Here is a 23,726-nt window from a genome sequence, read left to right as displayed (position 1 = left end):
CGCGCACGCCGCCGGGTGATCGCAGACAGGCAGGTAGGCAGGCAGCTGAAAAAAACCCCCTCTGGGTTCCTTGGGTCCTTCCTGGGTCTGTTGTTGCGCAGGCCGGGAGCTCCCGCGCAGGCCGGGAGCTCACGCGCACGCCGCCGTGTGATCGCAGACAGGCAGGTAGGCAGGCAGCTGAAAAAATCCCCCTCTGGGGTCCTTGGGTCCTTCCTGGGTCTGTTGTCGCGCAGGCCGGGAGCTCCCGCGCAGGCCCTCTCTCTGCTAATTCTTTATTAGTCATGTGATATACATTATATATGGTTTTGCAACATTAAAATTATTGCTCCCATAGTTACTGCAAATTATTTCTAGCAACAAAGCTAGATTTTTGTTGGGAAAGATAATTGTGAAAGAGAAAGGAAGGTTATATTTCAATCATCTTTTCACAGCTGGATAGAAATTAATTTTAACTGGTGTTAGAAAAATTAAGCTCTGTAGCTTTCCTTTTTCTTTGAATAAGTGGAATATTAGCTCTAATGATGAGTGTCTAGTCCACTGGTTTCATTTTTTTTTCTCTCATTGTGTTTATTGGTACATTTTAGGTATATAGCACAGTTACATTCATCTTTGGGATTTTGCACCTTTACATGACAGGTCTTGGTTCTCATTTTTCTCCCCATCCCTGCCCTCCCTTCACCTCCTCCTCCCCTCCCCATTTACAAACACTTTATTTCCATTTTTTCATTTTCTCCTATCTTTTTTCCCTTATTACCTTTCCACTACCCTTCCCACTTTCCCTACACCTTTAGACCTTTTCTTCCTATTTCACATTCACTGGTTTCATTTTAACACATAGGAGAAATGGAGAAAGATTGGATGTCTAACTCAAAGACACATAGATTTAAATCCTTAGGATTCGAATCCAGAGTACTTTACTGCTTACTATTTCTATACTTATTTTAATTATAAAATTGTCTTGGAAAGAACTGTTGTTATGGGTTGAATATTTGTGTCTTCCCAAAATGTATACGGTGAAGCTCTAATCTCTAATGCGATGGTATTTGGAGATAGGATCCCTGTGGAGTTAAATAAGGTCATGAGGGTAGATCTCTCATGTTGGGATTTTGGCTTTCATAAAAGGAAACACCATAGAATTTGCTTGGCTTTAGTGCACCACATGAAGTCAAAGTTAAGAAGATGACCACCTGCAAACCAGGAAGAGAGCCTTCATCCAAACCTGACTATGCTGGTACCCTGGTCTTGGATTTCTAGTCTCCAGACATGTGACAAAACACATTTCTGTTTAAACCAACTAATCTGTGATATTTTGTTAGAGCAAGCAAACAGATCAATACAACTAATAAAAAGAAAAATAATTTTCGATAAATTTGACTATTTGTCCATTAATTTGATGGCTTTGCAAGTATTGATACTACAATTAGAAGGTGAAAAGGAAAACAGAAGAATCTTTATTCCTGTGGTGAATGCTAAGTTTCTGCAACTGGCAAATGTACATTTGCAGATAGAGGTGTATTACATGATTTATGTGAAAATTCAACTCTTGAGCCTGCCCTAGAGCTGGGTCTGCTCATGCAAACAAAGATTAATTTGATTAAAAAGAATATTTATTACATCTTAGAATTTCTCTTTCAAGTGGGAATATGTTATTCTCCACTGAGTGTTCAGGGCTAAATTAGGTGATTCCTAATTATCTTGGTCAAGGAGTAAGAGGCGGAAGGAGTTCTACATTTCTTATTCTTCAGGGCATCCATCCATACATTTTAACCAGCTTCTACTGCGATGAGAATTATTTGGCAGAGTAAAATCAGCTGTTATAATTTTTGTTCAACTCAAAAACTTAACATTTAAGGAAGAACTAATATCAAACCAGATTTGTTTAATCTATCAATTTATATGGGCTTTGTTCTTACCAGGAAAAAAAAAATACTAACTCTTTCCCATTATAAGTCAGATTTGTATGCTTGTTGGGGAGGGAGGCAGTGTGACTTAATGTTTTCATTTGTTATTAAGAAATAACAGGAGGGGTGTTACGGTTTAGATTCAGAGTGTCCCTCAAAGGGTTTGTGTGCTCAGAGGCGGGGCTTTATGGAGATGATTGGATCGTGAGGGTACAATAATCCACTGATGAATCCACAGTTAAATGTGCTATTGGGATTGAGTTCTGGTTGGAAGAGCTGAGTCACTGGGGGTGTGACCTAGATGGGTATCTGCTCCCCAGCTCCTCTCTTCTCTGCTACTTCCCGGATACCTTGATGTCCGCAGCTGCCCTCTACCCAGGCTCTATCAAATGCCTTTGCCATACTGCTCTGCCATCTGCCTTGGAGCCAGCCAACTATGGACTGAATCTCCTAAAAACATAGAGCCAAAATAAACCCCTCTTTTAAGTTGTGGGTTTTGGGTATTGTCCCAGAGACAAGAAAGTGACAAGATGAGGGGTCAATTTGTTTCTGTTTAAATCCAAAGTTAATGTGTGAAAAGATATTGGTTACCTTGTTCTTTATGAGAGAGAAACATCTGGGAAGATTTTTTTAAAGTGCTACTTAAAAGTGATTATCTCCAGGAAATGAGAACATTGTGATTTTACAATTTTAAAAACTTTATGTGTTGCTACATTATTATAATATTGTTAAAGCAAGGATGAGCAAGATGTTTTTAAAAGATTTTTGTTAATCATGCTTTTAAAAACTAATGAATTTTAAATTAGAAATAAAATTTATTTCTATGGTGGTGGGAGAGGCAGTTAAGAAAGCCAAAACACCAGACTTTAGCATAGGTTTCATTACAAAAATGAACCAGAGGAGCAAAAACCACACCTCACACCCTTCAAATACTTCTTTTAGAATTTCTTCTGCAGCACAAGGATGTCTGAGTAGTAATAACAATCATGGTGTACTTTATCAAATGATTAACAACCAAAACACACTTTCATACTTTAGCCTAACAGGAATGTTGTTCAGTAGGCAAAGCAAACATGGCAGAGGAAGTGTACTGCTCATGTAATAACTGGTGCTTTCAGATATTATGTGAATTTTCCATAAAGAATGACTGGGTCAGAAGTAGGAATAAAGTCCGTATTCTTCCTGGTATATAATTTAATATTTACTATCAACATCGGCTACTTGTTCGCTCTTGAATATCCCATCAAGTTTTCATCCTTAACACTCCAGTGCACACACTCTTATCAAAGTTGCTGAGGACCTCCATTTTGTTCTAGAAATGGTCACTTTTTAGTTTTGCCTTTACTGGTCCTGTTGAAAGCCTTTCTTCACTGAAGAGACATTCTAAGCATATACAAAGATATATGTATCTATGTCAGTTTATTTTTTTACACTCATAAATAAGAGATATGGGACTGAGAAGGATTGAATGTCTAGCTCAATGGTATTCATGAAATTGTGACATAACTTATCCCTGGACTTCTAATGCAAGGTACTTCCTGCAGTAAGAACCTAATCATATCGGGATACCTGATCCTGAACTTCAGAGTTTTGGAAACTTTATTTTTATAAGGTGCTTGCTATATGTTTTAAATCTAAAATATCCCCCCAAAGTCTCATATGTTCAGAGGTGGAGCTTTTGGAAAATGATTGGATTCTGAGAGTTCTATACTCATCAGTGGATTAATCCATTGATGAGTTCATAGTCAAATGTGCTGGTCAGAATATAGGGGGTTGCTGGAATCATGACCTGGAAGGGTATATTTTTCCCCCAACCCTTCCCTTCTCTCTCTGTTTTCTGGCTGCCATGGGTTTTTAGTTTTCTTCTGCCGTGCCCTTTTCCATGCTGTTTCTTGGAGTCAACTAACCATGGACTGAACCCTTTACAATCATGAATTGTACAGACCTCTCCTTTAAATTGCCAGGTGCTTTGTGCTAGCAACTGGGAAGTGACTAATATGACACTTGTTCTGTGGTATTTGATTATAGCAACAGAAATGGACTATGATACTACCCTACCTACAGTATCCCCATCTGTTTCCTTATTTTACTCTATTTTTCTTTATAGCTCTTGTCATTTCCTGAATTCTATTACATACTCAGGCAATTGTATTCTCTCAATTTACTGTAGGTTCCATGAGGTCAGCGTTTCAGTTTTGACAGGTGGAAAGTTCTAAAGATTAGTTGCACAACAACGTGAATCTACTTAACAACATTGCATCGTACACTCAAAATGTAATTAAGATAGTAAATTTCCTGTTATGTGTATTTTATTACTACTTTAAAAATTTGTTCTTATACACAGAGGATGAATTAAACTACTGTGTAGTTTGCTTTGCCTAACAACACACAGTGTAATTTTGAAATTAAATGCAGAAGTTCTAATGAGTATTTAAATCCTTATAGAATAAAATTATCCCAAATACTGGATTTAAAATGTTACTATGTAAAGACGTGTGGACATGAAGAAATAATTTTTACAAAGATCATCATGATATTTAATAGCTGTTAAGAAAAATTGGTAAAAATTTAGAAATCGTGTCTTATCTCTAAAACTTAGTTGGAGGTGTTTTCTCTCACACATATACATCATGCTTGTGTAGGCAAACAACTATACCACATATGTTCTGATTTTTTAACTATCTCTGAAAACATATTATTTAATGGGTCAATGCATTTGCTGTGTGACATATGTGCTAATAGGTACTTCTGTCTTTGTATCTAATGAAGTTATATTTGATGCTTGATATGATAAATTTACCTGCAGTGTTTTTAAAGCAGCCAGTACTCCCTCCTTAACCAGGGTTTCTCTTTCTACAATTTCAGTCACTCATAGTCAATTGTGGTCCAAAACTACTAAAAGGAAATTTCCAACCAGACATGATGATGAAGGCCTGTAATCCAAGCACTCTGCGAGGGTTGGGGAGAAGGATTACAAGTTTGAACTTAGCTTGGGCAGTTTAGGGAGATCCTGTCTCAAAACAAAAAATTTAAAAATGAGTGGGTTATGAACTTAATGTGAAGGCTCTAGGTCAATCCTCAGTACTTAAAAAGAGAAAGGAAAATTCCTTATTTGAAGACAGAAAGAGACTGTCTGACACAAAACTTTTATTATACTATATTGTTATAATTTTATTTCATTATTGTCATTGTTGATCTATTTTTATTTTTAATGGATAAATTAAACTTAGTCATAATATATACACACAGGAAAAATTGTAGTGTAGGTAAGATTTGGTACTGCTCAGGATTTCAAGTGTCCACCAGGGATCTTGGAATGTATCTCCCTTGAAAGGTAGTACTACTATATATTAAATTTGAAAATAATATCTCCTGTAGCTTGTATGTTATATTAAAGAAAAATATCTACATTTTAGTAGGAAAATGTCTTTTTTTTTTGGTACCAGGGAATGAACTTGGGACCTTGTGTTTGTCAGGCAGGTGGTGAAACCACTGAGCTAAATCCCCGGCACTTTTTGTAATTTTATATCTTTTTGGTATGCAGAAGAGAAAACTATCACCTATTATTTTCCATTAATATAGGTTATATTGTTCTGGTCTTTAATAATATTGCAATGTATTATTGCTGAACCTTAAAAATGCCAAAAATTTTGAGATTTTTTTTTATTGATTTCATATGAATAGATGATTGTAAATTTGAGAGGAATTTGGGAAATTTCTCTGCTCAAAGATATAGTCCTACTGTGGATATTTGAAATGCCACCAATAATCTGTTAAGCTCTTCTCTTGCACACTGGATGTTTTCTAAATTACAGTTATTCCAGAGAGGCATAAGATTCTGAGTAACTCACACCCTATTATAAAATAATTGATCATATCTTTTTTTTTTTTTTGGTCACAGGAGTGACTGGGAGGATGTACTGGTAGAGGCTTTATGAAAGAAGACTTGCTAAGGATGATCCTGATCAGGTAAAGTATAGGCTGCAGAAGATTCTCCCTCCTACCTGAGCTGATAGCCTAGAGCCTGTTCCTTTTTATAAATGAATTTCTCAATTTAAAGCTCAAGCTTTGAGGATATAAACAAAGTAAAATGGAAATCTGGGACAATTACCCAAATTATTTCATATTTTAAAAATCTTCATTAAAGCTAAACAGGGATTTTTAACTTAAATTATTTATTTGGATTAACTATTTTAAAATTATCTAAAATTGTCTTGCTCCCTGTTTCAACTTATCTGTTTGGAGAGACAGACCTTAGGCTGTGTCTGCTTTACCCTGCATGGATTGATGTGGGAACAAAAAATTCAATTAATTCTATTCACAGAGGGCCATCTTTGCGCGGAGTAAATGGTAAAATGAATGCTGTTGGTTTCTTGCTGCCCCTTTCCACTGTAAAGCCTGGGGCGGGTGACGGGGAGGGGGCAAGCCTAACAAATTTAATGATCCCAGTTCAGCTGGTTCATTATGCATCTGCGGGGGCTACAACTTGGCATCTTATTTTAAATATATTGTCTTCAAAAATAGTTTTGCTTTGGGACAATCATTAGAGCTAGTTCATTGTTTGAAAAGCAAACTGAACCATCGTATAGCTAGCTAACATCTACTCTGTGCTTACCATGTGTCTGGTATTTATTATCTCATTAATCTGAGAGTATCTGTAAGAGCTACAGCAGTTTCAGCTCTTAGGCTGGTTGGCGCCGTAAACCCACGTAACAAAGTGCAGCGCTCTTGTGAACCGCAGTGTGGCCAGGTGGCCAAGAGCATGCATGGGCTCTGCACTCAGATTGCTGAGCTAAGTAAATTTGTGTGTCTCAATTCCTTTCTCTGAAGAATGAAGCTAATAACAATCTCTAGCTAGTAGAGTTTTGGGGAAGATAGAGCATTAATACATGCAAAGGATTTAAAAGAGTGGCTAATATATAATAAATTGCTTAATAAATACTGCCTACTCATTATTAGCATCATTAATTATTACTACTGTAGTCACTATGGCCAAAGTAGCAATACTTCCCAAAAGGATTGCGTGGAAATCTCTGTCCTTCATCACAGAATTTACTTCTCCTTTCATCTTTAATCTCCCAGGACTCCCCCTACCCTCATCAACCACATATATATTCTTAAAAATAGAGATGACTTTGGGACTGTACATTTGGCAGAGTTATAAATCAAGAGCAAATGAGCTGTTTTAGTGCAGGTGCTATCATCGGTTCATTTCAAATCTTTTTACTTCAAAAAATCATAAATATCACTATCATGATGAGATTTGTGCATCACTTATGGTGAGAACATATTTTATATTCATTATCTCATCTGATATATTAAACTTATATAAGAGTGTACAGATAAGCCTTTCATCGGAGAAGTTGAATAATTTGCAGAAGGGCTCCTTACTAGTGAGCAGGGGTGGCTGGGACTCCTTCCTTGGAGTAAGTTTGAGAGAAGCAGTAGTTGGACAGAAGGAGGAAGAGAAATATTTGGTATTGCCTTGGGAGATTTCACTTACTTGAGACTGTTAAAGTCAGGCCTAGAGCCAACAGATAGACCACAAAAACAGAAAGGGGAAAGAAATAGCAAACAGTGAAAAGAAGTTTATAGGCTGAGAAGAACAGAGAGCTACTGACTATTCACATCTAAAAATGAATGTTTCTCAATGGCAGGGTCTTTATCTAAGTCCTTAATTTCTCCTCCTGGTACTTAGTGTAGTATTATTGAGTGCCTAATGAATTGTTCTCTCCAGCAAAGGGCTTTCCCTACAGCAGCTACTGTGAGCTTAAATGATGGAAAATTGCTCATTTGTCCCATTGAGGAGAATGGAAGACCTCCTATGAAGTCAAGGAATTGGATGAAAATGTTGAGTATTCTCTGGGGTGGTTGAAATTAGAGCTCTGTGGTCCAGAAAATAAACTGTGTTTTAGTACAGACACATTTATGGAAACATCAATAAGCACTGTGATCAAACTGCAGGTAGGATTACCTCAGTGAGATAAATTGAAATATTATAAAATACTTTCTTTTAAGTTGCTACTCCTTTTTACAGGTAAACATTCCATTTTCAGTACCCAAATGGATTATTCAGTTGGTTTTGTTAAGTTCAAATTATATTAAAGTAAAAATCTAGTCCTGCAGATTGTAGGAATTTTACTCCCTACCTTTTTTTCTTCTGTTAGTGTGTACTCCTTGCAGATAATAGTTGTTTATCAACATTTAAACTTTTGGTGTGCACATAGATTATTTTCATTCAATAAGCAATAGTCATTGTGGAAAGAGCATCAGGCTCATGTTTAGGGTATTCAGAAAGTATTCTTGCTCCAAAGACATTAAAACTTCTGGCAATCAAAAAACTGACAATGACAAGTTCTGTTAGACAAAAAGCAGAGGAATATGCAAGCTCAGGGGAGGGACAGTTGGTATAGTCTGGTCCCTCTCCTGGTTCTCTCTCTCTCTCTCTCTGTCTCTCTCTCTCTCTCTCTCTCTCTCTCTCTCTGTCTCTCTCCCTCTCCCCCTCCCTTTCCCCTTCATATACACACATACAGTTGACCCTCCATATTTGTGGCTTCTGCATCCATAGATTCAGCCAACTAAGGCTCAAAATATTCCAAAAAATTGTATCAATACTGAACATGTACAGACTATTTGTTTCATGTCATCATTCCCTAAAGAATACAGTATAATACAGCATAACTACTTACATAGCATTTGCATTGTATTAGGTATTATAAGTCATCTAGAGATCACTTAAAGCATGTGGTGGGATGTGCATAGGCTCTATGCAAATATTATGCCATTTTTATATAAATCACTTGAGTATTCACAGATTTTGGTATTGTAAAGGGGGGCTGGAACACACCCCTGTAGATACTGAGGAATGATTATATGTATCTGGGGAATAATTATCTGGGGACTAATTGAGTTAAAATTTCAGTCACTATCAGAGCTAAAGAACTGAAGAGTTGGTGGATGGAGGAATTGGCAGGGGTGACTGAGTCATTCTGGAAACTGGTAAGAGAGACTGGAGAAAAGATGAAGCCAAAAGGTAGACAGTCTAATCACAAAGGGTCTTGTCTGTCATTCTCAATGTTTGAAGCTTATATGGAATGCCATGTAGGACCGTTTAAAGGGTTTAAGCATCATGTTGGCACTGGGGATGAGAAGGGGAGGTGTAAGAGCAGACTCTGTGCGGATGCATCTAAGTGATGTTTTGCCTTTTGATAATATCCTCTGGGCTTTTGGGTGGAGTGAGTTGAAAGAAGACATGACTAAGGTCAGTAGGGGATGATTGGAGAAGCCCACAGGAGAGATGATGACAGTAATGGAAAGAAGGGGACAGGTTTGAGCAACCATAAAATGGAAGCATTATCACAATTTGGTGATTGACTCCATGATGGTGTGAAAAAAGAGAGGAAACAGTGACTCACAGATTTTAGCCTTGAGAATCTACTGGATTCTTTCCAAAAGAAAGGGTACATACACTAGGGAAAGAAAAGATGTAGGGTGGAAGATAATTTAAGAATGCTACATTGGAAGAAGAATCATTTGGATTAACATTACCTGGAAAGGCAAATATCATGATGTCATTTTATTCTTGCTTTCTGGCAGCTACCTCTGAAGCTTTGATTTTGACTATCCTACCCTGTTACTTCTTTTTTGCCCTCCTTGACTCCTTCTCTGTGCATCTTGTTGTTGTTTTCTTTCCTCACCTAGCCTTGCTAATGCTTCTTTCCCTGTTCTCCCTACCCTTCCTTTTTCAGTGCACCCCCACTGAGGCTTCTCCAAAGACATACAGTTACAACAGATAGAGCAAACACTGATCCAACATTTTTGTTAAATAGCTGAACTGCTTTGTGGACAGGGATTTGTCAACACATCTGTTCTAAAGGTTTTCCTTTTAATAGTGTGTGTGTGTGTGTGTGTGTGTGTGTGTGTGTGTGTGTGTGTGTGTGTGTGTGTGTGTAAACCAGATCAGCAAAGCACTGCTAGCATGGCTAAACCTTAGAGACCTGGAAACTGCTGTACTAAGCTGAATTGGTTAAATGATAGTTTACCTGTTTGGAATGAAACTCACAATCTGTTCTAGAAAATTGTCACTATTATTTGGCCCAAGGCAGCTGAGGAGAGGATCATGTTGTTTTTCATATTCAGGGGCTGAGATCTATGATCTCTGTCTATGGGCAGTGTGCTCCCTCCTTAGTGAGATAAAGGCAATGTGAAAGCTGAAGGGCATTGTTCAGATAAGAGGGAACTGTAGGAAGGAGCAGCAAGGTTGATTGTTGTGAAACTATGGGTGCTATCAAATGCAGAGCTAGGGTGCTGATCCAGTCAATGCCATCCTCATCCACCATAGATAAGCTAGTGTTTCTTTCTTTTCTTTTTTTTTTTTTTTTGTACGGTGGATCGAACTCGGGTCCTTGCGCTTGCGAGACAGGCCACTGAACTGCTGAGCTAAATCCCCGGCCCTGAGCTAGTGTTTCTTAAATGTATCTTTCTTGTGATGCTGTGTAAGTGTCCTGCTTATAAATCCAAGAAAATAGAAAAGTTGGATCACTTGGAGATATATAAATTCTGAAGATGCTTAACCCACAGAATGAATGTTATTCTGCCTTAGGAAAGCTAGAAAATAAGAAGACCCTGCCAGCTCTAGCATCCATCCATGGAGGAAAAGATTCAGTGGTCTGGCTGGTCTTTGCCCAGAAGCATATCTTGGAAGGGAGTAGCTAACAATGAAACTGTCTATCTCAGCAGACTCACATTGCCTAGCATGCTGGTGATTAAGAACAGCCGTGGTGGTCAGACAGCATCTAGCTTGGTCCTGCTTCCCTCACTTGCTTCTTAGCAGTATAACACTGGGCAAGTTAGTTAACTTTTCCAAGCCTGATTTTTTTCTCTGTACAAAGAGGATAACATTACTTACCTCTTTGATTTTGCAGTGAAGAATAACTGAGCTACTATAGTTACATGCTTTGTATGTTGCTTGGAATGCAAGGAGAACTCAATAAATGTTAGCTGGTATTATTAAAGGCTATTTGGTGGGAAGAAACAGTTGGAACTCTATAGTAGACTTTGCAACAAAGAACTCTGTAAAATAAAGATGTTTTCATGTCCTGGCATTGATAGATTAGTCTTTGGGGTTTTAATTACAATGAATTGCTACAAGGAATAACCATATTTTGCAAAAACATTCTTGAGTTGGTAAAAGTCTTCTTGCTTTCTCTCTGCTGACTGTTACCATGATCAAGACTATTTTGTAAAGTGCTCTGACTGAAAATTAGTTTCAATCTGGCTCTGATCACTCTTCATTTGCAATGAATTACCAAATTGCATGGAGAGTTTCCATAGGGCAAGTGAAGACTCTGCCACAGCAGTAGGAATCTTGACTGTGTTTTTTTTTTTTCCCTATTTCTAACCTCTTTTCTTTTCCTGACAGAGAAATTAAACATTTTCTGTATAAGAACAGAGCATGGTTCTGAGCTCTGGGTGCAGAGGGTCAGTGGGAGAACTGTTAGTAAGATGCAGGTGCAAAGGTGGCTGACACTGAATATTCTGTCATGTCCTTGTCAAATCAGAAACCATCAACCATATATTGTTGCGTTAAGGAGCTGAGAGACCAGTGACATTGTTCATTGTTATGGGACTCTTGTGTATGTCTTAGGGGCAGCAGCATGCCTATAAAAGAATCAGTCTTCTTTGGACATTGCTATCTATACAAGTACTTTCTAGTCTCACATGCAACCTCTATCAATTGCACTGGGTTTTGACTCAAACATTTCCTGTTGCTCTTCCACAGATGTGTCAAATCAGATAAATTTAAGATGTGTGTTTGTCTTCCAATATGAATATATGCTTTAAAACAAAACACAACTTTCTGTGATATTTAAAATGAGTTATCTGACAAGAATCAGATGATCTCCTCTCTGCATATTTCCTGGAAGTTTCCCCTCAATGGTCAGAATCACCCCCTTCTTTTTTATGGCAATTTAACCTATCAGATACACATCCCACTCCCTGACTCCTAAGCCTGGATGTAAAAGATGAGGTCCAGACCTTGCAGTTGGGCCCTGCCTTTTTTAGTTTAATGCCAGCATCTATCAAATGCTTCCCCATTATGCAGTTTATTCATAGGTAAAGTTGAAAGTTGCTATTTCTTAATAAATTTAATTGTATATTTTTCTTTGCCTCCAATTAGAATTAACATGTGAGCATTTCTCAGTGTTTCTTCATTTCAGAGATGTTTATAAGTGTTACTAGAAAAGTAAAATATTACCTACTCAAAATATTGGAGAAATGCTAGACAAATAAGTTGATTTGTTTTCTACAGGACTTATCAGAACTTTTAGCATGATCATATTAATTATGTATTCAGTATTTTCCCCAAATTACTTTCCCACATATCTGTTTTTCCTCCCAGAGGAATAAGACCCTAGTCTCTGAGGACTAGGTTATGGGAAAAATGCTTTGGGAAATAATGCCCTCAATAAAAAGTGGAAACAGAGTGAGGAGAAGATACACATTCCAAACTAAAAGTTAATACAATCATTTGATATGTTTTCTCACGATAGAAAATTTGAATAATGCAGAATTTTTCATCATATATACCTCAGGCCAAGAGAGCGACTAGAGGTAACTCAGTCCTGGTACATTTTGCCAGGCAGCATTGTGAAAATAAGTGTCTTTGTTCTTCAGTTGCTAGTTGTTCTCAGTATTAGGTAGCATCCTTGAAAAAGTGTGTATGCCATGCTGAAAATGGGGTGATTCAGGCAATCCAACAATTCTACCATGACTGCTTAGTGATTTAGAAGATTTGGGGCAAAAAGCATGGGACCCGTTCGACATTGACATGGTGTTAAATTGTACCAGAGATAAGTTGGCAAGATGTAAAAGGGGGGGCAGTTGTTATGACTGGTACTTCTTTGCAGATGGGCAGAATATTGGATCATCCCCTTGGTTAACACCAGTGTGGCCAACCACTAAGAAGGAATCACATTCATGTTGTTCCTGTTGAAAATGCCTCTCGATTCACTCACCAAATATTTGTGCTTGCAAAGTGGCCGGCACTATTCTGTTGCACTTGAGCTATAATAATGACAGAAGTATTAAACTTATATGTCTAGTTTAATCTGTATAAGGGCCTCATTTAATAGTTTTAAAATTGTAGCTGTAAGAGATTGAAACTTTGAGAATTACTTTCATTAAACTCTTAATTTTACTCATGAGAAAATAAATTTGAAATGTTACTTTGTTTGACCAAAAGTAGTGCCAGTTAGGACAAAAATCCAGGTCTTCTACCTTCCAGCTCTGATCACTCTCTATTGCCATATGCTGCTTAGAAAATTGGTGTGGAGATGGATGAGGTGGGCAATCAGCAGGAGTATTATTCTCTGAGATTGGCCACAGCCTCTGCCCTAACACAGCTGGAATCTGACACTGTCAGCTCAAACTAAAAATCCATAAGATGCAGTGGCGTAGAGACTGTACCAAAGGATATTTCTCAGGGTAAAAGGGAGAAGGGACTCCCATTAACTGAGAAGGATGAGATAAATGGTCCCACAACTCCTGCTTGCATCTTGCTGAATTATGAAAACACAGTGGATGTGTTCCAATATAAATTTGGCCAGACTCTGAGGGATTAAGTTTCACAACATAAGGGGTTGGTATTGCAACCCTTGTAAGTTCTCCATGAGAAGATGGGAACTCTTGTATGTCATTACACATAGAGAGGGGATTTAAGGGCCATATCTCTGTTATGAACAGTATTTGAAGTCAGTATTTTATTTTCCCTTGATTGCAACACTAAATCTAGGGAAATCAAGGGGAGACCATGGAATTCAGAACATGTACTTTAAAAAAATCCCCTAATTGGTAAAAATGTATGAAAACAAATAGCATATTTCTTGTTTTTTAAAATTTGAATTATCTGAATGAATAGATTAATTTATTGAATGCATGAACATAAGGGGAATTAAGTGAATAAATCTTGGCCATTTACTTTAAAAAATATATACATAAGAGAAATATATAAATAAGAGAAATGCTGTAATATAAGGTAGAAATTTTCATGTTCCTTAAAGAAGTATGGCATGTTTGGAAGAGCAAAATTATTTCCCACTATGAGAAATATATTTAAAATAAAATAGTGTTCCAGCAATAGATTTGGTATCTGTTTGAATGTTGGAACTTCAGAGTCTGCTTAGAGAAATGCCACTGAATTGTTATGGAACAACATGATTTACCTTTTGGAAACTTAAGTTGGTATGGATGGTATGATTCAAAATACCATTTGCCACATGATCTATAATAATAGCTGTTATTTTTTGAGATGACGTTATATTGGCCCAGATCCTTCTGAAGTTGCTTTTGACATTTATAAGGGAGCAGTTAGCTTCTTTGCAGACAGCAAGCTCACCATCCTTGCATACTTGTATCTAAAATAGTCCAAAAATTCTCTTTATTGCCTCTACACTGTTTCCCAAAATGAAGCATGAGATCATGGTAGTATTTAGTGATTGGTTCAGTTTCTTGTCTTCCTGGATCTTTTTTAAAGCACCTATGTCCTAACAAAATGACCTTCTAGCTTAATGTCTGATTATGTGACCAGCTATTTACAATGCACTATCCTAATTCAATTCCTTTTGATAACATAAAAGGACATTTAGTTGTAGGATCTGTTTTAAGTATAATTTATTTCATAGTCCTAGATTTGTTTGAGACTGTACAATGGCCACCAACAGAGCAACTTAATTGTAACATTTGATCAGAAATTCAGTAAACTCTTCTGTAATTTCTGCAAACTAACTTCACTTGTTGGTTATAACAATTCTAAATGAAGTAGATGAAAGAATTTCAGTCAGTGAATGTGCTGAGAGCTGTGCTCTGATTATCAACTTTATTATAATATATTAAATATCTATGGATTATTTATATATTAACTCTTATTTTTAAAGAAATACATTTGAAAACAGAAGTTTGTGACTTGAACACAAAAAATTTGTGATTTTTCTTATATTTGTAGTTATTTAAGTTCTTGTCTGAGGGCCCAGGACTGAAGTCCATTAAGGTACACTTGTTAAATAGTAGTCCTCAACTTTATTGCAAATCTATTATGCATATATAATTCATTCCACACTCTTGCAAGATGCAAATCACTGCACCCAATAGCATTCTTCCATAGAACATTACATTTTCTTGAAAGAATGAAATATCCCTCCTTAGTTTGTACTTTCTGTTTTTGTGGAAGGCTTGTGGATTTTATACTCTGACCTTAAAAATTTGATCCTTATTTTATTTAAAAATATAGTACAGTTTTATGCAAATCTTCATGAGTGGCTATTTTTGTATGTAGCTCTCAACAACAACAAGTAAATACTGCAGTGTAATTATTTTTAAATGTTTTTAAATAGTATTTGTTGTTTCAAGACATTAAGGAATAAAACCTTTTTAGAAAATACTGGTCAGTTGTGTTTATTGCCTTTTGTCAACACATTTGTCATTTTGAGAAAGTGTCACAATCCTAGAAGAAGAAGATGGTTTGCACACTGAGTCAGATTCTAACCTGAGAACTTTCCTGTGTATCTCTCAAAAGATCTGTGGCTGCAATTGTAAGTACCTTTCTTCTCACAGGATAACAGATGCTTATTGCAATGCTTTCATTCTTTTCTGGATAGCTAATGTGAGAGAATAAAAGAGTCTTATCATGTGTAGTTTTAGTTTTTCTTTCTAACATAGTCTTTACATTGTTGACATTATAAGGGTAAAAGTTAATAAGGGCATGGATAGAATGCAGAACTGTTATCAAGACACCTGGATTTTCCCATAGAGAAATATTTGACTTTGAATATAAACACCTTGGGTTTCAGTGTCCTCATTTGGTAAAATGACAGAGTGCAAACTGGTGGCTTAAGTCTATATGTACAGGTGTTTTGTTTAGGTTGCATGTCTTTTTAAAAGTGATGAGGATGAGCTTTTCTGTAAGGCTTTTAGCATCTGTCAGGCTGGGAGTAGAGCTCAATGACAGAGCACTTGCCTAACGTATGCACGATTCCAGATTCTATCTTAAGCACTGCAAATAAAAAAATTTCCCATATGTCTCAACAAATAAGAAAGTCTGACAACATAGGCCAATATTCTCACGTTGGATGAATTTTTCCTCAGCCCCCTGGGTTACTTAGTTTGTCTGTCCTCACTTTTGATGGAGTTTTGTTCCCTTGATCTTATAAAATGGTGTGACTCTTTGGGCTTTGTTTCAAGGTACATTGTGGGAAAGGTTTAGTTACTTCTTAAATTCATTAAATTAATTAGACATGCTACTTTGTCCTTTCTGCTTCATGAAATTTTAGTTTTCTTCTGATTCCTTTCTGACCCTGTCCTTTCTTAGCCTGTCACATAGACTATGGGTTCTGTGTAGTGCCTGTCTTACTCTGCCCTCTCTTTAGAGCAATGATGGGAAAATTTTAATTTTAATTTTTGATTTTAATATCCCCATTTAATGTTTTGCTTCCCTACTTTTATTTCTGGATTGATAATGTAAACTAATTTGCTTCTGGGAAAGTTAGAGAAACAATGGCTTTCTACTCATGAAATCTTGAAAGTATGCGGAACTGAGAATAGAATAGTAAATCTCACTTTGTAAAGTTGTAATGTGCTCGTTCACATTTTTGGTTACCACAGTGTGTCTAATTAGATTCTTGCAAAGCAATGGAATGATTCCCCTATAACTCTCTTTGGAGATGGAGCCCAGCTGCTGTGGTGAAGGCTAGCTGCTTCTTATGGCGTGGGATCATCTTTCATGAAAAATCACAGATGTTAGTCTATCCTTTCTACCACAGAAAATGATAGGACTTTCTTTGGTCAGGCAAAGAGAGGTGTATGACCATGAAAAGTTTCTTCCTTCACAGCATCCCTAAATCATGTCTAATTGTCATGCATCTTCATTTGACCCCTATTCCTAATTCTTGGAGAGAATCAATACAGCTAACACACACACAGCACAGTAAAATGACTTTGAATCTACAGGAGGGTAAATAACTATACATAGGGATTTATATTTGTTATTTATTATGAGTTAAATTTGCATAGAAAATATTAGTAATGAGGTTAGAGAGATAAGAGGAAGATGCTATCTGCTAAAAGAAAGCGTTGGCTTTTTATTATATTGTTGCAATATGGCTACTCTCAAGAGCTATTATGGGAGGAAACTTTTTTTTTTTTTCCCAAATGTGAAGAGGCTGGCTCTTGACAGCTAAGAATCATCTAAAGATAATGAATATTTTGCTAGATGATTCTCTTTTACCTGCTGATTAAATTGTGAGAAATCAGTGAGCCCAAGTTGAAATCTCCCTGTTCCTGTTCTACTGGACAGGCTTCCAGGACTAGACCAGAGCTAATGCAAATTAGAGAATTTCCCCAACTGATTTAGGAGAATAGCTAGCTTGAAATATAAACCTCTAAGCAGTGAAGTCCTATACAAAAGTACATAAATAGGAGCTTTAACTCAGGGAGCACAGAGGACCATACAACGTTCCTTACTGTTAGGAGCAGATCAAGCAAATTCTCCATTTGTGAATTTATTTTCTTTTTCATTTTCTCCCCATCATTTAGCTGGTTTCTGTGCTCAACATTGACTATCTGTTAAAAGTGAAACAGCACACCATAGAATAGATCCTTAACCTTTGTTGTTTTGCAAGATTCATTTTGTTAAGTCTCTTACTGAGTCAGGAAAATTCCTTCCAAAAGAATGTTGGAACATAAGGGGTACATTTTATGAGGCACAAAGGCAAGGAATAACTTGGGTAGAAAAGGCTGGTTGATTGATCTTGCTTCATATCTGACTAAACCCTTTAACAATTCCATGGAAAGTGGGTGGAATATTTTGAATATCTTGTGATGAAATCCCAGACACAATTCCACAAGAAAAGAAAGAAAGAAAAGTCTGGAAAAAGGCAATCTCAAGCTCTTTCATATCCAATTATGATTTAGTTCTGGAAGTTACTTAACAATATAAATAATTCGGTAAATTTTTATAACAAATTGTTCCCTGGTGTCTTTGGAACCTCCATGATCTGATGTAGGATCATCATCTGCCAGATTGTTCAGAGAGGGTAACAACTGGTCCTGGGAAAACATTTAAAATATGACTTATCAGCTAACAATTAACAAAATAGAAGTGGAGCTTTCAGCTATTGTACAAGCTTTATTTATATTTAAGCTTAAAGGAGGACTCAAAGTCAGATGGACTAGTGCCTTCACTTTATAGATGAGAAAACTGAGGCCCAATGAATGTTAAAACACATTTTAGTTGCATTAACATCTTAGCACCAGAACCAAAATGAATAAGGCTTTGCTGTTAGGATTTGCTGCCTTAGATCTCAGATCAAATTTCTGGCTTGGGTAGAATTCTAAATCTAATAATTGATATTTCATTTTTGATAAAAGTTTATTTTGTGAAGCCTGAATCACATTATGTCCTTTCAGCATTGTAAAAAGGAGCTTAATTTGAATGTCCTTGTAGCATACTGTACCAACTAAGTGTACCAACTTATCTGGTACAGTATCAGCACCAGGCAGGCTCCAAGAACACTGTGTAACTTTTCCCACCTAATGCTAGCCTCTATCTGTCATGTTCGGTTTTAATCTGAATGGCAGCCCAATTTCCCTCATATCTGACTAATCTTACAGAAAGATACTGCCTTTAGAGTATCGTGATTTTCAAAGTTTCTCCCTGAAACCTTTTCCAAATCAATGCACAGAAATAAATGAAGTATTTTCCCATAGAAAATACTGGCATAAATAACAAGAGCATGCTATAAGGGAAGGACCGTTATGCTGAGACACCTAGATTTGTGCTAAATTGTGGCACCAAAGCGAGGTGATGAATATGACATCTCTCCTTCAGGTTTCTTAGGCTGTCCCTCTTTGAATATTAGGCATCTTGAAATTGTAGTTTTGAGTATATAACTGGCTTCTTTTTTGAAACAATTTATGAAGTTAGACTGCTCAATTGGAATAGAAATTCTTCCTTAAGACAGAAAAGGGAAAGATCTGAACACAGACAAGTCCTATCTTGGAATTATCTACAACTCAAAAAATGGATAAAGCTTCTCTAACTTTAAGGGTTATTTCTGAGCCTGAACAATCTCCATGGTTTGTAGTTGCTACTGAAGTCAGCCTGGGAAAAGGAAAAGATGGTGATGCAGGCTAAAGAAAAAAGGGTAGTAAGAAAATGACAAAAGGTAAGAAAGAGCAAATGGGAATGGCAGAATTATTCCAGGAATGGTTTCAACTATTCCTGTGCTATGGTTTCCCACTTTTAGGTTGCTTTTTTATCAGATTTATTGACATAAAATTTACTTACCATAAAATTCTGCTGCTGTGAGTGTACAGTTCAGTAAATTTCTCCATTTTGTTTTCCACTTTCTTTTGTACTCCATTATTTCTGGTAAGAAGTTAGATATGAACTGCATTGCTGTTCACCTGTACAAGATATTTCATTTATCTCTTGATGCTTTCAAAATTTTCTATTTGTGTCTATTATCCAACATGTTTATATTGCTAAGTGTAGATGGAGCTTCCTGAATCTACTAATAGTTTTTCATCAAATTTGGGAAGTTCTTGACCATCATTTCTTCTAATTTTATCTATTCCTTCACATAAGTTATATGCTTGATTCTGCCCCAGAAGTCTCTGTTCATTTTTTCTGTTCTTCAGATTGGATAATTTCTATAAATTCGTATTCAAGTTTTCATATTGTTATGCTATATCATTTTCTGTGGAAACCCTCTGATGAATTAATACTTGAATTATACTTTTTAATTCCATAATTTTTCCTTGCTTTTTTAAAATAATTTATCTCTTTATGAGATTCTATATTTGCTGAAGTGTTTTATTTTCCTTTAACTCTTTAAGCATAGTTACCTTTAGTTCTTTAAACATATTTATAATAAGTGCTTTCAAGCCTTATTTGCCAAATTCAACGTCTTTGTTCCCTCAGAGACAGTTTTTAGTAACTTTTTCTTGCCTCAGTATGGGTGATAATTTCTTTGCATGTCTTAGTAGGTTCTTTTTGAATATTGGACATTTAGATAATCTCTTATAGTGATGCTGGATTCTGACTTTATCCCTAAGATTTTTTTTTTTGCTTGCATAATAACTTTCCTGGACTAAATCTTTGACGTCTGTCACCTCTGCAAAATGATCAATTTGTTTTCTTTTCCTTTTCTTGAAGCCTGGCTTCCTAGGGAGGTAATTTTTGTGTCTACAGCATTTAATGTTCTGTCAATTTTGGTTAGAGGCTGAGCTCAAACAGCTTGATCTAGTACAGCTTTAATTCTCTTTTGATGGATCTGTGAGCGGGCTAGGGAATACATTCAAACTTCAGGTTACTTTCAAGTCTGCATCAGCTCTTACATTAGGTTGAGCTCTTGAGTCTTCTCTTTCTGCACCTAGATTTGGCTTTTGTCAAGCAGAAATGTACAGGTAGCTATGCAGGGACACAGCATTGGGTTAACCCAGGGTGTCTGAAGAGTTTATCAGGTCTCCCTAAGGACGTATTATGTTCCACAATTCTTTGTTAAAAATCCATCTAGTCTGCTAGCCTGCTTCTTGTCCGCAGTAGACCAGTAACTTCAGGCTAGTGTAGCCCTGGCCAATAAGATCTCCTTTTAAACTAATAATGCTCCCAGTCAAGCATGTCCTCTGCAACAGCATCAAAGCTTATTATTTCTACTCCTTGCTCCATTCTAGCTGAATTACGGGGCTGAAAACTAGAGAAATGGTTGCAGCCCTAGGTAAATTCCAGAATTTGGGTGTTTTTTATCCAAAGATAAGTAAATTTCATGAATAAATTCTTCTTAGTTTGTTGTTTGTCTTTGATTCAAATTCCAGAACTGAGATGGTTGCTTTTGACTGTTTTGTTCAACTTTATAGTTACTTTTGGGAGCTAGAACTTTTCTGATCTTCTTATTCTGTCATGGTGGAAGTTACAATTCTTCCATGCTTAATTTTTAAAATTTAAAAATTTTAAAGGTTTAGCTTTAATCACAAGATCCTTCCTGAAAATAAGCTTGTCCATATCTTATGCCTGTGGGTATAAAAGTTCAGTCCATATTTCAAAGGTCATGTACTGTATTTGCATGTCACATGGGAAATATTTCATCTGCTGCTCATCTTTTCAGAAGTAAACAGGTTTGAGACACTCCCTTTACTTCTTCCTCTACTTCCTTGTGAACACATAGTGTTCTCATTTCTGAGCACTGCAAACCAAAGGGCAGAGGACTATTTCCCCTTGGCAACTATAGCAGTCATTTAGTTTTCAGGTTGGAGGATTAACTGGAAAGGAATACTCTTTCTGCTCTCTTAGTAACACATATTTTAAAAGATTAGGCATCATCTAGTGAGTGCTTACTGTGTGTTGGCTGTCTTGCCTTAACATTTCAATAACTCTATGAACTATTATATTTATTATAACTTAGAGAAGTTAAGGAACTTGTCCAAGTTTATTCAACCAGAAAATTGTGAAGAAAGAATTCTAATCCAGGTCTGCTGGATGTCTAATTCTATGTTGTTAATGACCATGTTACACTCCTTCAGGGCACCAGTGCCACCGGATCAGGCAAATTAGGTCTACACTTGCTTCAAAAGACTGGCTTCCGTCAGTGTGGCACCGCCTGTCTATTTTCCCATGGTGATTCTTGTCTGTCTCAACTGAGATCTTTCTTCTCAAGATTTTCTTTATAACTCACTGAATTGAGTTGTTAAATTAGGTAATAGAAGAGGAGATTCAGGGAATTCTGCTTTAAAAATATTTCATTTTTCTTAATCTTTAGTTTTCTCAGTTTAAGTGCATAAATGGTCACAGTTTGGGTTCCCTGGGTAACAAACTCGGGATTAGCAAATAGAAGATTTATCCAGGCGTACTCTTGTGATTGATGCTTTTGAAGGCATTGGAAGGAAGTGGAATTGAGCAGAGTGATGAATTGAGCCATAAAGCTATTTCAGCTTAATTCTCAGACAACTTTATAAGGAGCCTACAAGCATGGTTAACCTTTTCAGATATAGAGCAGAGGTGGCTGGGTCTTTGCACCCACATAGATCTATCCATGGACATAGGCTCCCTGGGGGAAGAGTGGAAGAGTGTGATCTTGAGTGAGGAGGGTCTTTTTAGTTAACACAAGCTTTAATGGGGGTGGTGTATCCACTAAGACTGTTAGCCAGCAGCACTTGTCCCCAAACTAATAATAATTTCTAGTTTTTCTCCTGCCCTCAGGAGAGAAGAATTAGATCTATACCTTGAGATGGTAAGCACTCTTCCCAATTGTTTATATTTGTACATTTTTTCTATAGTTGTTTATTGTTTCATTTTCTCAAAGTGTAATTTTTAAGTGTGAAATTCTTATGAGACACTGTAAGAAGCTGGAGATATGGTAATGAAAAATGTGTATAAATGTATATAAAGTTCCTATTCTTACAAGGTTATTGCTTGGGAGGATGCTGTTGTATTTAAACTCCTTCACTGAAATCTCTTTAATCAGAAATTGGGACTAGGTCAGGAACTCAATATGGCCTAATTTAAGCTAATTTTAAAAACATTCAAACCTTAACCTCTTGGTTGTTGTTGTTTCCTAAATCTTTTTAAATTAGCAGAAATCTTTTTTAGATAGAATTATATTAGACTATATTTAGAAGTTTTTACCATTTGCAAAGTCACTATTCCCAGGTTAGTGGAACATGAGCTAAAGAATCTTCTATTAAATAACATTAAAAATTATTGACAATTTTTGACAGAAAGAAGTGATAACAGTAGTTGAATTTGCTACTCAACATCATCCTAGCTTCTGAGTAGTATCTTATTTCCCTAAAAGGAGTAGTATGTTCTAATTGTAATTACTTTTGATAATTTTATCCTAGAAAGTAAATTATTAATTAAGGTATGCATTATAAATTACTTTTTTATTAGGTGATTTATGTCTGATAATAGTTTCTAGTTTTTTAATCAAACTATGTCACTTGGATTTCTTATTAATATCTTTGGACTATATGAAGAGGAAGCTAATTGGAGTTCCATCTTATGGCTCTATATACACTAGAAAAATGATTCTTTTTTTCCAGCTTTAATTGAGTTTATTGGTACATTTTAGGAATACAGTACAGTTACATTCATTGTTGGGATCTTGTACCTCTAAATGACAAGTCTTGTTTCTCATTTTTTCCCCTTGTCCCTGACCTCCCTTCACCCCCTCCTCCCCTCCCCATCTACAAACACTTTATTTCCATCTTTTCATCATCTCACATTTGTTTTCTTTTCCCTTATTACCCTTCCCCTACCCAGCCCACCTTCCCCACCTTTAGCTCCTTTCTTCCCATTTCTAAATGTCAGTAATCTTATTAGGATCTTATGTATTATTGCAGATTATTCACACCAGAGAAACTATTCAGTATTTACACGTGTGCCTTATTTATTTCACTTAGGAGTATATCTTCAATATGTATCCATTTTCCTATGAATGAATCTATTTTCTTGTTCTTTATGGCTGAGTAATATTCCATTTTATAGAAAAACCACATCTTCTTTATCCAGTTTCCAACGGATGGGCAAATGGGCTGTTTCCAAGTTTTGGCTATAACAAACTGTGTTGCTATAAACATGGGTGTGCATACTTCTCTGTGATATGATTCTTTTAGTTCTTTTGGAAAGATACCCAGCAGAGGGATGGCTGGGTCAAATGGAACCTCCAGTCCAAGCTCTTTGAGGTATCTTCACATTGATTTCCATAGTGGTTGCACCAGTCTGCACTCCCAACAACAATGGAGAAGGGTTCCTTTCTCCCCACAACCCTGCCA

Source organism: Fukomys damarensis, unplaced genomic scaffold (genome assembly GCF_012274545.1).
Source record: "Fukomys damarensis isolate Sample0158 unplaced genomic scaffold, DMR_v1.0_HiC HiC_scaffold_29, whole genome shotgun sequence".
Classification (NCBI taxonomy): Eukaryota; Metazoa; Chordata; class Mammalia; order Rodentia; family Bathyergidae; genus Fukomys; species Fukomys damarensis.
The sequence above is the reverse complement of the archived record's forward strand: the minus strand, read 5'-3'. Positions refer to the sequence as shown.